The sequence below is a fragment of the Thermobia domestica genome, chromosome 7, assembly GCF_964235325.1.
Source record: "Thermobia domestica chromosome 7, izTheDome1.hap1.1, whole genome shotgun sequence".
Classification (NCBI taxonomy): domain Eukaryota; kingdom Metazoa; phylum Arthropoda; class Insecta; order Zygentoma; family Lepismatidae; genus Thermobia; species Thermobia domestica.
Genome location: NC_137460.1, coordinates 125,443,362 through 125,461,125, shown reverse-complemented (window position 1 = coordinate 125,461,125; position 17,764 = coordinate 125,443,362). Strand labels below are relative to the sequence as shown.

Here is a 17,764-nt window from a genome sequence, read left to right as displayed (position 1 = left end):
AACTGAGAATTACATGTGAGTTGATGGAAGCTAATGGCGACAAAAACAACAGCATTAAGTAAGCTATTAATACCAGTAAATAATTTTTTTGCCTGACAATGAAAAATAAATAAATAAATAAATAAACGAGTAATGAATTTTATTGCGAGGAACGCACGCCCCTCTTTTCTTAAAATGTAACTGCTAGTGGAATGAGTAGCGTATCATATATTATTATATTAATGATTCGACATCTTTTGCCTAACTTCGGATTTTGCTTAGATGATTATGAATTTTCGTGAACTTTCAAGAAAGAAGATTACTGATTACGGTTCGGATGGTCGGAGTTCATTTCCGCACAGGAACTGATGTGCTTCGCACCCCATTTTAACTTGTAGGTCAACGTCTCTTTCATCATTTGTACTAAAGGGAAAGCTAAATTCCAATCCAACCAAATCATTGAAATTTTACATGAGCTTAGAATAAGGAAATCTAATAAAATCTGAAAAGGTGCATCGAAGTTGGCTTCAACATTCACAAACCGGAACAACACAAACAAGCTAATATTACTTAACCCGAAAACATAAAGAAACTATATAAACCTATAGTTATTAATATACATATAAAAGAATGTGTGTGTACGTGTTTTAATGTGTTAGTCATCAGATTTTGACATGGAGATTAATTAGAGCCAGAAAATTTTGTACAGAAATAGATATTCGTTAAGTCTGATTGCATATAAAGTCGATTTGTTTCGACCATCGACTCCAGGGGATTAGTTCAAAATTTATGCAGGAATTATAAGAATTGGATCGTAAATCCTATGATGCAGGTAACCTAACTGTTTTTCACGTCACACAAGTTGCTTATTTTTATGCCAACATCTTTGAATTCTTCTCTATTGTTCTTGTTCTTCCTCCTTTCGAAGAATGGACATGTCGGCTGGCTCGTGAATCCATTCGTTGCTTGCAGTTGTACTGTATATTTCACCTATTTCTTTACATTCAAAGATTTCCATAAACTTAATTCTTCCAGTGCGAAGAAGTGCCAGATCTACTGAGATTTATTATATATGTTGTATTCTATTTCAAATCTCATTGACTTTCCAATAGTATGCATACGTGCTCTTTCGGTACTCTGTAAAACTGAACCTCTGCAAAACGCTTTATTCTCGCTCGCTTTGGAGCTTGCACTAACGTGAGCTAGTTTTCTAAATATATCATACGTGTAAACGTAGCTTGTAAGATGGATACTCAGTGATAAGTTCAGTTCAGTGATCCAGTTCAAGGATTTTGGAGGGTTTATAACCTTTATATGTTGGCCGCAGAGAGGTATTGGAGATCCATTTAGTGGACACGGATGTCATAATAGAACTACTTTCACTGAAAATGCAGATGGAGGAAGTGATGGTGAATCTATCGCCAGACCAAATTCTTTGAGGAGGAAGTTAACGAAAACTGTAGACCTTCAGCACAAAAATGCCATCGAAAAATATAGTCTAAAAGTACACTGATAAGTCTATTTATCATAGCAATGTCTTCTAGGGTGACATATATATTGTCTTTTTATTTATGACTACAATACTTTAAAGTATGAGATTACAAGATGCGCAGAAAAATATAAAAACAATTATAAAACTTAGTACGTACTGACGACCACTTAGTGAATTAGATGAAATCATGAAACTGGATATGATGGTACTCCCTGTAAATCGGATAGAAAATGCTTCTCAAATAATTCCGGTAAGTATATTTCCCTTGAATTTTAATAATTAATCCCTTGTTTACATCACCATTTTCACTTTTTTCTAAAGTTATATTTCCAACCATTAGTAGATAAAGATTTAAAATACACTGAACTTTTGGTAACTCGGAGAAAAGTGATAACTTAGTATATAACTTATAATATTAGAAACATGAAAAAAAAAAAAAAAAAAAAAAAGAGAAGATACTTTACGTTAATTGATTGAGAAGTTATACGCGAAAGCTGTGCTAGAGACAATGTCAAAATGCTGGACTGTTTATTAGAAACGGCGAGAAACCAGCAACTAAACTTTTTGGACTGTTTTAGTATAATATCAATAGATAAAACGTATTCTAACAGGTATAACATTGTTTAAAAAAATCATAACGTTTGATCGATTTTTGTTGTAATTGCACTGAAAAGTTGGAAAACCTGCAACTGGATTATTTGCAGGATAACGACATCAGTAAAACATGTTTCAACACATATCATCTTAAATCGTTTATCTCAAACACTAATTTCAACGGACATATACTTACCGAAAGATATTTCGAAAGTTTACTTTCATGGTTCTTTTGCACCCGCTTGTGACGCCAGTGTTTCCGAACTATTTATTAAAACTAGCCGAACTTCCAAACCTGTTGATACTTGCCGGAAATTGCACTGAGAAACCATTTGAAATCACTAAATATTTTTTCCTACATGTTAAATGATTCCTTCGTATGTTTCTGCAGGAATTGTCTGCAATCCGATGACGTTTAAAGCTTCATTGCGCATCTCTGACATTGCACATAGTGAAAATATATATACACATCGTTTTAAAGCTTATGAAATATCCAGCAATTTTTATTCGAGCATTTTTTCCATATATTTGTAATCTGTTAAGTTGTATGAGGCAATGAAAAGAATATGTCCCCTAATACAGATCACAATTCTTCACTTTATCCTAAAATTATCCAAAATAGCTAGTAGGAAAAGAATTAGAATAACTTGTTACATTGCTTATAACATTAAATTATAATAAAATGATCTCCGTTAAGTTAGTTTAGAAGTCATGTGGCATAAACTAAGTGCATGCGAGAAATCCAACATGGCAGAATATTCAAAATAGCGGAAAACCCGCAACTGGACTTTTTGGGACCTTTTTTGCAGGGTAATAAGACCGGTACGTACAACATATTCCATCAGGTTTCATCTTTTCTTATTAAATGTCTACCTCAAACGCTGTTTTCACTGGACTATAAAATGCACAATTTTCTCGCATTAGGGAATATTTCTACTCATTACTTTTGACCGTGCGTATTCTTAATTTTTCGATGGCAAGTATATAATGTTTCTAGTTAAATAAGAGGCACTAGAAATATTTTAGAAGTACATGTATCTGATTGGAGTAATTCTTTAACTCTGGTAGTTTGTTATTTATAGGTTGCGGCTTTCTACATTAATATTAATTTTAGTAGATGATGATGCTTGAAAAAGTCAGAATATCTATGTTGCTCCTTTTCGTACTTACACTAGTGCCTTTTTAAAGCAACATACTATTCCATTTACTGCATTTACACGTGAATTTAAAATCTCTTTTCTTCACCAGTGGTATGTGAACCGCTAGCATGGGAATCTGATATGGCAGCACCAAGTTTTATATACCCGTTTGTTTGGTCAAGTGCAGACACGATACGATTCGGTCGACTACCTTGAGTGCTGTAGATGTGCTGTTTATTAGTGGTGTTCTGGAAGGTCAAGGCTCAATGCGTTCGTTTCATGATAGTCCACCTGATTGTTCTACAAATCAGGTAGATAAGAGATTACATAATTATAGACCTAGCAACGTTAGTAAAGGTGTAGAAGGATTAACAGCTGATCAGCAGTTCATACCATTTAATACGTGTTTTGATAAAATAACAGTAAATGCTGCATGCCGTAGTTTTTTTGACTATATAAATAAAATTCCGAATTGTAATAGTTTAAATGATAGACAGTTATTTTCGTTTATGTTGGCTGTATACAACGGTCACTACGAAAGTTTTGAGATGTGAAATAACTTACATACTTAAAATCAATTTAACACTAACATTTATTCAAAGTACTCACCATTACACTGTACACACTTTTGCATCCTCGAAAACCACTTTTGGAAGCAGCTTAATTCATAAACCTTGCTATGAAACCGAATAGGCAAGATCACACAAGAATGTAAGGTAACCCTCTTCAACAACACTACCACGGGAAATTTCTTGAATTAGTTCAATTGTCTGACGTAACGTACTATTCCACTATTCAAAACATGCTTTATTCATCACAGAAATAAACACTTGACAATTCTCCCAAAGTAATGCTTTCCCAAAAAATATGCACGCACAAATGTAGCTATTATTTGTTTATGTTGTACAGGTTACTCTTGCGTACTTAAAGCAACAACGGAATTTCTGACTTTTTTCCTTGCGTCTTGTGGTACATAATTTTTATTACCAGTTTGTTCCCTACTATTCGACACAAGAGGCATCTCGCGTTGAAGCTCACTGTTTATTCTCGTATTTATCGCCACTGTCTTTGTTCGTACTCGGCACTGGGCAATGCGATGATCATCTCCGCAAAAATAAGTCTATTTTTTTCTTCTCCCAAGGTTGAGTATTAAGAACCAGAGAAACATAAACCAACTGATTTCGTGAAAAACGTCGTATTTTTTAACTTCTCTTAACACCACTCCTAAACTTGCAGGATATTCGTATTTAAACAATTCATATCTAATATGAGGTCTAAGTCCGTTCATTACATTATCTACAATACCAGTATTATCTTTAACACCCATACAAATAATGTAACTATCAATACCCATACAAATAATGTCATTTACAAATGATACTGTATTTTCATTTGGATGCTGTATTCGTTCTATAAACGACCTTATTATTTCCCTTTTTCATAAATGTGTTATAAATTTCGCAAGCAACGAAGAGCAGATTTTAATCCAATCATGCGTTAAGGAAAACAAATGCAATAATTCATTACGAAGTACGCCTGACGTTTTACCAAGAGCTGCTATTAATACACATTCTATAAAAAATAATCCTAACTTAGTAACCCTACACGAGGGTCACTACGGAAGTTTTGAGATACGCATTCTTGTGGCACAGTATTTGAATTCCAAGAATTGCGTTCGGTAGTGATATCCAGAGCAAAAAAGCGAAGCAAGTTTCAACTCGCCTCGCTTATCGGCGTGGCCGTATCGCTTTCACTTGTTTGTTAATGTGAGCAGTATTCGGCTGTCTAGAAGGGAACTCGAAAGGGAACATTTTCAGCCAATGATCCTTTAAGATTTCAAAAGTGGTTTTAACGAGACACAAAGCCTTGACCGTTTGCAGAGGCCATTTGGGGACCTTGCTCCTCCCTGTGCTACAATTTTTCGGGGGTTTGGTGAATTCAGAAGAGGCCGGACATCGCTTAAAGATGAAGAGAGAGCTGGACGTCCGACAACAGCTGTGTCAGATGAAAACATTGCCGCTGTGGAACAAATGATTCGAGAAAATCCTCAAACAACTTTCAAGGACATTGAATCTACAGTGACCATTGGATCGCCAGTAGTAACAAAAATTCATCATGATCATCTTCGGCTCAGGAAGGTTGCCTCACACTTTGACTGAACAGCAGAAGCGCATGCGTGTGGAATGGTGTGAAGAAATGATTGCAAGATTTGATGGAGGCGATTCTCGATGAGTTTGATATTGTTACTGGTGATGAGATTTGGATCTATCGATTTGACCCCGAAAATAAACGCCAGTCTACAGTTTGGATCTTTCCAGACGAAAATCCACCTACGAAAGTAAAGCAACCGCGAAGTGTGGGGAAGATGATGATCGCAACTTTCTTTTCCAAATCTGGTCATGTTGCAACTGTTCCACTTGAAGAACAAAGGACTGTTACTGCTCAGTGGTATATCATTGTTTGCCTGAATAAAGTGTTCCAGAAGCTTTGGGAATGGCGTCCAAGAACTGGATTGCGTGGGATCCTGCTTCATCATAACAACGAGTCCGCACATACGGCCAACATCACAATTCAGTTTTTAGAATCTACGGAGGTCAAACTTATGACTCATCCGCCGTATAGCCCTGACCTGGCCCCGTGTAATTTTTTTTTGTTCCCCACGATCAAAGATCGCGTGCGTGCGAAGAGATTTTCAGCCCTGAAAAAGCTGTAGTGGCTTACGAAAATGAACTTTCAACACTTGAAGAAAAAGACTGGCAATACTGCTTCCCAAAGTGATTTTCGAGGATGCAAAAGTGTGTATAGTGTAATGGTGAATACTTTTGAGAAAACGTAAGTGTTAAATTGATTTTAAGTATGTAAGTTATTTCACATCTCAAAACTTTCGTAGTGACCCTCGTATACAGCCAACATAAACGAAAATAACTGTCTATCATTTAAACCATTACAATTCGGAATTTTACTTATATATTCAGAAAAACTACGACATGCAGCATTTACTGTTATTTTATCAAAACACGTATTAAATGGTATGTCCTGGTCATCAGCAGTTAATCCATCTACACCTTTACTAACGTTGCTAGGTCTGCTATTATGTAATCTCTTATTTACTTGATTTGAAGAACAAGCAGGTGGACCATCATGAAGCGAACGCATAGAGCATGACCTTCCAGAACACCACTACTAAACAGCAAATTATCTACAGCACTCAAGGTCGTCGACCGAATCGTATCGCTACAGGTGTCTGTACTTGACCAAACAGACGGGTTACCTTGGGTTTCATGATTACTAGAATCACACAATCCGAAATTATCTGTGAAGGACATATCCCAATTCCTATTTACTACCATTCCATGATCACCATTTTCAAAACGATTTAAATGTAATTGTGGTCGGCCAGAATCCATTATGCCACGCTATTAACAATAAATTTTACAGCAAGAGAAATAAGTATATACTTTTACACACATCTGCCCACATATACCGGACTCTTAATTTCTTTATTATTATTATTATTATTATTATTATATCCTCTCTATTCACAATTCTCTCTTTTACAAGTTATTGCTACTGGTGAGTTTCTTAAATCGAAAAGCTACCCGTTAAACGAAATGAGTTGCTAACAAGAATCTTGTGTAACATGAAGTTGACCGTAATAAGAATAGCCCCACTGTTACCGGTCAAGAATGCATAATATTCCCCACATTTAATTCAGTTAAGCGAAATAGGGATAGTTGAACCATCTATAAATAATGGTAATTAACTAAATATGCAAATCTTTTGTAACAAGATAAAGGCAAGATAAAAATATCCGAACTTGATAGGAACAATTCTAACAACATGTGAATTGACTGAAATCAATATCTAAACAGAATCAAATACACATATGAATATTAGCCATATATGTGGCTCATCAACGACAGAGTACAATAAATTAATCCTATTACCATTTGACCTACAATATAAGCTCGCCTTACGTATCAATTTCAACCTTATATATAATGAGCATTAATCTCTTTGATATAATATATATAGTAATACTTAACTCACCAGATATTTTACAACAATCTTCACGACAACCTGTAGGCATCCAATAAATATATAACACTTATAGGAACTTTAAACTTTTTTTTCTTGACCGGTTTTATTCTTGTTAACAACTGACGCCTTTAATCCAACTTCAAAACCAAGAAACGCAATAATTTCGAAACTCACCACCTTTGGCACTACACGCCTTAACAACGCTAGCGGCTAGGATTTATACTAATACAAGTTTGTTAATCAGAACCTATTCTTCCAAATTGAAGCATAACTACAAAATTTAAATATCTCAGAACAAGAGACTGCTTTAATATGTTTCATGATTCTCTGTATGTTACATTTGTTACTAGCCACTGCTAAAGCATTTTTGTTAAAATGTAATTAAATTGTTTACCTGTAGCTTAGGACTTAATTATGCAAATTCTATAAGTATACAAACATTCTAAAACAAAAGACTAGATAAATAACATTAAACTCGACAAATTTCACACTAGTAGTTTTCGTGTTAATTAAAGCTACACAATGTGTTTTTGCCTTTTTTTGTTTGTTTTAATATTATGAACAAATCGCCCAACCAGTTTTGAAAATAATAATAATCAATTTTGTAGCTTTTACTCCATTGCTTTCTATATACAATTTTGCCATGATCTTTTCTTTGTTGCTTTATATACTTAAAAAATACTTCTACAGAATAAGAAAAAGGAAATACAAAGGCAATGGGTAGTACCCAGTTCAAATCTGTCGTAAGAAAATCGTCGGACATTCAGATTTCACTTCAAAAACTAACATAAATCTCTCAGATTCAACGATATAGAAATAATTTCCGTCCGATTTTAAAGCTTCAAAGGATCTACAATCACAATGTCAAAATCTATAACATTAGTTTATAAGTACTAGAGCAATTACACTTAAAATTTAAAACATTTAATACAAAAAGCCTTGTTAATACAATTTTAATTTCCGTTACCATGTATGCTTAGAAATGTGGAAAGTTGCGAATAGACTATAACCGCTTCCAGGTTATAGAAGTATTTTTTGTGGACGCTCTGTATATTTCATAAAAACAGTGATTATTATTTTTAAGTTATACTTTATTCTGGGAGGCAAATAAGTTCTTTCTTCGGTGGGAATTGCTTTCTTCCCACGCAACTGGACAAAGAAGTCTCATTGCTTATATATATATATATATATATATATATATATATATATATATATATATTTAAAACATTACTTTTGGTGAGAAAATTTCAGTGAGCCAAGAACCTTGTCAGTGTTTGTCTCTGACTTATTATATGCACAGTATATATTATGCAGTTATTTGGAACTGAATTAAGTGCTTTCTTTAACCGCTTATGGAAATATTGCAGTAGATTAGAGCAAACTAGACCAGAACCGGCATTCAAGTGACCGAATGGCACCAACCTCATAGTTTTGCAGCTTCTTATCTGTACTTTCACACGCCAGAGTTATCGCAGTGTCTCGTGCATCGTAGCCAGTGGACTAAAGTTAACATAAATGCTTTCCCGTATTCTGTTTGCATGTGTATGCAGGTGATTTAAATTGAGTAGTTTTTGGAATGAACTGCCAACACTCTTCAGTCAACCATTGCAGCTCGTATGTAGAACTTTTGAGCTCAGAGAGTTTGACTCTAGGTATAGAAGCCGTAACCACGCACGTTGCGTCGGGAATCAGGTATGATTTTGTGTTAAGGGACATAAGCTATTAGCCGGTGAAGGACGTTTTCTTACGGCTAGCCCAAACTAGTGAAGTCCCAGGTTCATAAACCTTGTGCGCCAAAAAGTTATACACGCGCCCTCCAACATCAGCATTCTACCTTGGAGACTTTCTTTTTAAATTTACTGAAGACTTTACGCTTCAGGAACGTTTGGCGCAGCGACTGGATTTCTACGTGGGATTATCCTGGCATCTTTTCCTCCAGTGCTAATCCCCCAAGTGCATCAATGGTGTAAGAGAGGCATTTGCAGTGAAATCTGAATAATAATCTCACATATATATATATATAAAGGGCTACAGCGTATTAAAAAGGCAAAGTGCGATTTTAGTGATGAAAGTTATTATACATATTCTGTGTTAAGTGTTGTATTCATTTGTCTTCGATATTTTTTTTTAATGTAATAATATTCTAATAAATAAGTATATTGTTACTTAATCCAGTGTATTTTCGTTGTTTGTGTGAATGATGTTTGTGTGCGGTATGGTCTGGATGACCGTCTGATCGTCCGTGAGGTTTTTGGGACGAGACATCCGAACCCCTCGGCGCCTAATGCTTGTATCATCATTGAGACCTACGAGCGATTTGGGAACAATTTGTAACCCTTTCTTGGAGAGGTCTTTCATCGTCCTATCCAGGTAAGTTCAGGTCTCAGCAGAATACTTACTGGCAGGACCACGACCAGAGACTGGACCTCAAATTGTTTACAAATACATGTCAACCCCAACAGCGACTCGACACCCGGGTGGTTACAAATAAATGTGTACCCGAACAGAGACCTCGAACACGAATCGGTTACAAGACTAAGATATTTTAATATATTAAGAGTTTCGCTACGAAATTTTTATAGCTACATTTAGAGTGGCTCCTCTCATATACATCTATTCCTCATAGAAAAGTGAAGCTACAAATCGTCACACGAGAACGAGAGGAACGTAAAACCAAAAATGTGGTTTTCGTGTTCTTTATGTTTGGATATAATTTTGAAAGCCTCACTTGGTGTAAGTGGAACGTGACGCCATCTGTTCTCCTTGTCGATTATCTGTTGTAAATATATCAATTAACATCATATTAGAAACACACCTTTCGGAGAAAGTAATATTTTTGTTCTTTCGCCTGTAAACTTTCGCAAATGGACTTACGTTCCTCTGGTTCTTATACAATGAAATATGTGAGTCATTTGGACACTTGGATTTAAATATATATTTATTTGTATGAAGCTACGTTCGAATAGAGGTGCAGGTTGGGAGGAAACTGTCGCAAAAGTTGCCACTTTAAGGCTAAAATGAAGGCCTATATATGAAAGAAGGCTATATTAGGTATCACTTTACATCGGCGGAGTGTTTCTGCACACGATAATACAGCTATATTATATTTACAAGTGCACTATTACTAGCCTGAAGCCATTACAGGTGTTACCAGACTGTTAAAGTGAGTGAGTGCATATAAAAGAGAAATATATTTGATGTTATTTCCCGTCAACGGAGGATTTCCGCGCAGTATAAAAAATGCATTTTAATTAAACAATATTTCTAGTATCTAACCATGACAAGTACTATGCAAACTCTTTATCATAGCAACATCTACATTAAAATACCTTTAAATACAATATACCAGCCCCAAGATAACTTAGCGTCCTTTACTTTATTGTACTGTTGGTGTTTCCTCATGAAGAATCGTTTTTATAGTGCATCAAGTTCACGCTTATCTTTATCCTGTATGCAATTATTTGCACAAGTGCCACGAAAATAATAGTGTAAATAGGGTTGGCAAAAACCACGGTTTTTATTGAAAAAATAAAAAACGTTTTTTTTTTGTGTAATTTGCTGTATATATATTTATATCATATATGAACAGAAATAAGTTTTTTTCGCCTTGGTGTTATTATACAACAATCGGCTTATGCTGGGTCACATAAGCTTAAAGCGGAATCCAAGGCGCTTAATATAATTGTCAAGAATTATTTCAGAAAGACAAAAAGATGAACAGTTGCACAAGTGAAACCATTATGCAGAATTACATATGGACAATTTGAAAATACTGCAGAGTACAAAAGAACTAATTTAGTCCAAGTTTTGTTCAGTATGACTTTTATTACTCCAAGTTAAAGAAACACGACGGCTTAATTTCGATATCAGTAAGAAAAGTGAATAAAGATACGGATTATTTAAGTCCACTTTGGCTCTGACCCACTTATACATAAATAGATGCAAAATATACTTCTGGTTTTAATAAATGCCTCTTGTAGGGTTTGTCTGACCCCCTAAAAAAAAAAAAAAAAAAAAAAAAAAAAAAAAAAAAAAAAAAACGATTTCGCTGTATTTTATCAATGGTAAACATAATTAAAACGAAATATTATTTAGAATTTTTCTTTGATTGCAATTGCATAACAACAATAACAAACTGTAAAAAAAAAAAAAAAAAAAAAAAAATATCACAAAGGAAACATTCAGAAACATAAAAATGTTACTTTGTAGCATAATCTCTTTGAGTAATAAATAGGGAATTTTGGCCTGAATACGAATAATATACGGGAGTGAAACATGATAACCCACAAATGTGTGTTCATCAAAATTTTATGAACACTTACACTGTTACGAACATTTTTCGTCTTTTGGCTTAAACCAGCCAACCCTGGTGTAGAATAGTTTGAATAGTGGAAATGTATAGCCAAACAGGTGAGAGAAAATTTTATTTTAATCATGACGACCTGTACATAATCTGAGCAGCAGGGAATCCTCATATAAGCAAAATTATTAGTTTGTCATCATACCTTTATATCAGTTAGCCTAAGGTAGGCAGATCATTAATGAAACTGGAATAATTTGAAAAATCTGGTGGGATGACAATAGGAGTGGAAACAAAGAATACCTACAAAACCTACAGACACGATGCGATCCTACACTCAAATCACTCATTTAATAATAATAATAAGCAGTTTCTCAGATATGTTCTGGGTGCAGTTTTACTATACGGATCCATAGATTGTATAGTGCACGGAAAAATTTGTGCAAGTCTTTAATTGTCCATTTTATCTCGAGGACAGATCTCAACCAACCCGTGCTGGGCTTCTAACCCGTTTCTACTACTCACAGTACTACTCCTACTACTACTACTACGTATATTATGGAACCGTATAATAAAACTGCACGATATTCCGATCCATCTTATGGATCATAAAGTTATAAAGTATAAGGAATACGTTACTTGATTTCACAACATGATTGTATAAGCAATCAATTCGTGGCACATGCATTATAAGGTAAAAATAGAAAATTGTAAGCGCGCTTTTAATATATCATATTTACGTGAAATCTGTGTAGAAAGTGTTCATATAGGTGCAGTAAAGCTGTGCTACACGCAAGGCCTGAATTTTCGTTATGTGAACTCTTTTCAAATACTCTTACTTGTGCATGTAACAATCGCTGCACTTACTCCGTTAATTAACGCCAGCTTGTAATGAACACACTTAACAGTCGAAAGGCTACAAATCGCCTAGAAAAATAGCGCGGCCATTCAAGCGAAGCACCGATACGAGTACCATGGGCAGAAGCTGGTTTTGGCTACATAAAATTAAACACCTAAAAATATATTTCCTCGATATAGTCCCTCCGCAATGAGATAACATTCCACCGCAACGAGTTCCATCTGAATGAAACTCTAAACCGTTGCTAACGGAGCTGGCGCCTACAACCGCCCCCATTTTCTGCTCCGTTTCTGTCGACTCAGTGAAATATAATTCGAACTTTTTAGTAGGGATATAGCACAGTTAGTTTATTCTTTTAGCATTCATTCTCATGCTATAATTATCACGCTCTTCAGCCCTCCTAAAATCAAAATTTGCTAAGGCAGTAGGAATCCTGTGAGAATTTCATGAATATAAATAAGAACACACAACATGAGATACCAATCACGGCAGAAGAGCTGTCCTTTGTGCAGTTGACGAAAGGAAGCACGAAGGCGTTATTTATACCATATTACTGGGATATAGTTCTGAAAGTTAGGCCAACCTTATAACGAACAGGTGAAGTTAAGGAACAACATTTGGGATACATGTTGAAAAATAATAACTCTTTCCTTTTGCTCTCCGTAAGATTTCCGATGGGCAATACGACAATACAACTTAGCATAGTAGTAGTTTAACAGCATGTTGTAAAAAAAGTTACAGTCTTTCAAGATTTGGGTATAAATACAACGTCTGGAAATATAAATAGATCCATGAAAACGATGTCATTGCAGCGAACATAAACCGAACTAAGCCAGGTGGCTACAAAATAAGAACAAATGCCATCTAACCGAGTAAGGGCAGAACGAACTTGGTGTGGGAGTTGTATCTGGAAGGAGCAGGTGTATCGACGACGGTAAATAAGATGGTAAGTACAAATAGTGAGGGTCTTCGCAGTGATAGAGTTTCTATAGCATTTGCAATGATTTTCAACTAGTAATGGAACAGTTTTAAACACAAAAAATACAGCCACTGTACAATGAGCAGAAATGCTCCGACATTGAAAAATAGTATCTAACACAATCTGCATTTACATGCACTCACTTATTTTAACCGTTGTAAAACGTTTGCCACAAATTTAGATTACTAAACCTACACATGTATTCTAATTAATTCTGGCGTGTGAACAAACCGTTACTAGCTGTGCGATGCCCCGACTCGGTTAGAGAACATTCGTGTTTTGCAGTGTCCGTCTATCAGAGGGTGGTTTGTTTTTCGCACAGTAGTTTTTATGGCATACAAAGGTCGTCGTATTACTTCACATATCGTAAAAGTTTTCGGCAATTACTTCTAGTGGTCCTTTTGAATTTTATTTGTGCTAAATGAGGTAATGCTATGTCTTACAGGACAAGTCTGTTGGAGAACAGTAAGAAGAAAATTAGTGAATAAACTATAATTTTTCAACAATTATTTCGAGTCGTGTGCCAAAACATGCATGGAAAGGAGGACATTTATCTCGAAGCTGGTCGTCTGCCTAGATTTCGACCAAAATCCTGTTTTTTTTTAAAAAAAAAAAAAAAAAAAAACACCCATACGATTTCGTTAATGTTTGTTTATGCTAGGTTATGTATAGATTTACATTAGGTAGACTTCAGTGTACGTACGCGATAAGAAGTATTGTGCAAAAATTCTAACCAACTGTGGTAGGTGGCCATTAAAAAGCACGAAACTTATATAACAGAGTCCGAGCAGGAGCGCAGTAGGTTGTCTGAGCGTACGCAAGAATTGCATCTGTAGGGAGATAGTGGGTCAGCGAAGGTGGGTATTAGTATAAGTGGAAATAGTGCAAAATACTGTGGAAGGTGTCTACTAAAATTCCAAAACGAAATTTCGTGACGTTTTCTTTATCGAAACATAAAATTTCGTAACACTGAGAAACTAATAACAGTATTTATCTTCATTAGCATTTACCGTATCTCTACTTTGAAAGGCTGTTTTCTGGTGCAATAAAAACGATGTCTTCCCAAATCTCTTTTAAAATATTCACTGTACACAATCTGCTGTTCGGTAAGTAACCAACAGGAGTCACAAATTACTACTCTTAAAATTACATATCTAATTACATATAATATAGCCTACATATATTGACAAATCCGTAACGATTCTTCAAATGTCACACTGATTGTAAACAGTTGTACTGATTAATTCTATCCCTCTCTTAAAATGGGTAATAGTGTTTTACCCCGTTGTTTTTTTTTTTTTTTTTTTTTTTTTTGTCTTCTGAATTAATTTAACTTCGTCTTCGGCCTCTTGTATCAATCTTGTTTTTTTTTTCTTCAACTTTTTAATGTATTCCTAAAGCAAGTCATCCGCTAAAAACTTCTGTAGAATATGGCAATTTTGTGCCCGAGGTTTTGAAGACAGTTGATTGACGTATTCTTTAGGAAAGGCTACATCTCGATCGCTCATTTGAATTTGGGTGTGAATTAGACGAATTTCCATGCATACGATAGATACGTGCTTTGCTTGCGATTTGGCAGCGCCCAAAGCGGACCATGGACATGTTTGGCGGTCAATGTTGATGTAGGTGGCGGCAGTAGCATAAGGAAAAGACGACTAGAAGATGGCTGCTTTATACTAGTTAAGGGCATGCTTCACGTTGAGGAGCAGAGCATATGTGAGTGTGCTGTTGTGCAAATAATGATTAAGGGAGAAAAGAAGATAGGATTTTTTTTTTTGAGGAACATGCTGTCCTTTTCTGAGGTAAATTGTGTTAGAAATGTTTTAGGGACGCGGTTTTTTTTAGGGAAAGGAAATTGAATGTGTGCTCGTTATATAACCACGTGGTGTAACTGAAATTTTTTAAAAACTACGATGTTTATCTGTGTTTGTATATTGGTACTTTGAGGTCTTTTATGCTAGTTAAGGCATTTGTGCAATATCCCCTGACCAGTTTGAAAAGTAAAAAAAAGCACCAAAACGTACTGCATTCGGTTGTATTTTTTTCGATTACATTAAGTTACGTGAGAGGACGTTACTTTACATTAGGGGCATAAAAACTAGTTGAAAAGCACAAACCAACCTGTGCTAGGTGGCCACTAAAATAACGAATGCCATCTAACCGAGTCAGAGCAGGAGCGCAGCAGGGGGGCCCGAGCGGACTGAGGGGGGTGCGCCCAGAGGGAGCAGGCGCGTCAGCGTGGGTATACGGGTAACAGAGGGTAGTGACAACATTTGGGTTGGGGATAATGAAAATTTCAATAGCATTTGCTATGGTTTCATGCTTGTAACGTGTTGAATATTATATTAAAAACCGTCATTTGCCCGGTAAGCACTTGTATGCTGCTGAGTAGGTCATTCTACGCATTATCTTTTACAGTGCTTTATATTTCTTGATTAAAAAAATAATATAGCCCTTGTAGTTATTGTGCGCGCGTTCTCGCTTGGTACTCCCTCCCTTATTTTAATTGCATTCTTGAAATTTGCCCTTGTACTTAAAGGTGCTTTTCTAGGAACGTTTTTTTTGTACCGTAAGCGAAGAATATAATGTGCCCTTGTACGTAGTGTATGAGTATGTGTGGGGGATTTGAAACACATATCGCATGTCACGTGCACGTGGATGCTTCTTACTGTTGCACTACGTATAAAAATGATTTTATTTGATGTAGAAGTGGTAATGGAACACATAAGGCAGAACATGGTGTATTCACACGTCATGTTGGAGTGTGAATACAACATGATCTGAGTTTCTTGTGTGTTCTATTACAACTTCTAAATGAAATGAAATCATTTTTATACGTAGTGCAACAGTAAGCAGTATCCACGCGCAAAGAAGATGAAAATGTCGTCCATAAAATGGGTAAAGACTTCCCAAATTGTTTCGCTACATTTTACAATCTATGGATCAATATAGTAAAACTGGACCATTTGTCTTTTCATGCAGTGTTGAATTTTACCTGTAAAATTTCCAAAATATGTTCTGCTAAAACATGACCAGCACCTTAAGTATATCGTCGAAAAGACATGAAATCCCTACTACCTTCTTGCACGCCATGATTTAAAAGTGCACCAAGGTTCAGTGTTGCAGTGTTGCCAGGACCCCAACTCGAAAACTCGCTACTATGCCGTCTAAATTCTGCCACGTTCCGCTACCCTTAATGAAATTCCGCTATTTTCCGCTACTTTAAAATTAAACACTAATGGTAAAAAAAAAAAAAAAAAATCGCTGTTAATACGAGAGTCACTACGAAAGTTTTGAGATACGCATTGTTGTGGCACAGTATTTGAATTCCAGCAATTGCGTCTGGTAGTGGTATCCAGAGCGAAGAAGCGAAGCAAGTTTCAACTCGCTGCGCTTATCGGCCGGCCTTATCGCCTTCACTTGTTTGTTGATGTGAGCAGTGTTCGGCTGTCTAGAATGGAGCTCGAAAGAGAACATTTTCGGGCAATGATCCTTTACGATTTCAAAAGTTTTTCGAACGAGATACAAAGCTTTAGCCGTTTGTAGGGGACATTTGGGGACTTTGCTCCTTCCCGTGTTACAATTTTCCGGTGGTTTGGTGAATTCAGAAGAGGCCGGACATCGCTTAAAGATGAAGAGAGAGCTGGACGTTGGGCAACAGCTCTGTCAGATGAAAACATTGCAGCTGTGGAACAAATGAATGGAGAAAATCCTCGAAGAACTTTCAAGGACATTGAATCTACAGTGAACATCGGATCGCCAGTAGGAACAAAAATTCTTCGTGATCATCTTCGGCTCAGGAAGGTTATATCTTGTTTGGTGCTTCACACTTAGACTGAACAGCAGAAGCGCATGCGTGTGGAATAGTGTAAAGAAATGCTTGCAAGATTTGATGGAGGCAATTCTCGACGCGTCTCTGACATGTTACTGGTGATGAGACTTGGATCTATCAATTTGACCCTCAAATAAACGCCAGTCTACAGTTTGGATCTTTCCAGACGAAAATTCACCTATGAAAGTGAAGCGACCGCCAAGTGTGGGGGAGAAGGTGGTCGCAACTTTCTTCTCCAAATCTGGCCATGTTGCAACTGTTCCACTTGAAGAACAAAGGATTGTTACTGCTCAGTGGTACACCACTGTTTTCCTAACGAAATTGTTCCAGAAGCTTCGGGGAACGGCGTCTAAGAAGTGGATTGCGTGGGATCCTGCTTCATTATGACAACGCGTCCGCACACGCGGCCAACACCACAATTCAGTTTTTAGAATCTACGGAGGTCAAACTTATGACTCATCTGCCGTATAGCCCTAACCTGGCCCCGTGTGATTTTTTTTCAGTTTCCCGGGATCAAAGATCGTATGCGTGGGAAGAGATTTTGCAGCC

At 36.2% G+C, this 17,764-nt stretch overlaps 1 protein-coding gene across 3 annotated transcripts in view; it reads right to left on the bottom strand.

The window, feature by feature from the left end:
- LOC145690389 (uncharacterized) overlaps nucleotides 1–16,532 on the bottom strand; it is a 28,187-nt gene extending 11,655 nt beyond the window's left edge. The window contains exon 1 of one of the 3 annotated variants that reach the window (XM_081765227.1): nucleotides 16,379–16,532. The gene's annotated coding sequence lies outside the window, so the exon portion shown is untranslated. The remainder of the gene's footprint in view (nucleotides 1–16,378) is intronic. The other 2 variants (XM_081765224.1, XM_081765225.1) reach the window with 2 other exon arrangements.
- Between the last annotated feature and the right edge of the window lie 1,232 nt (nucleotides 16,533–17,764).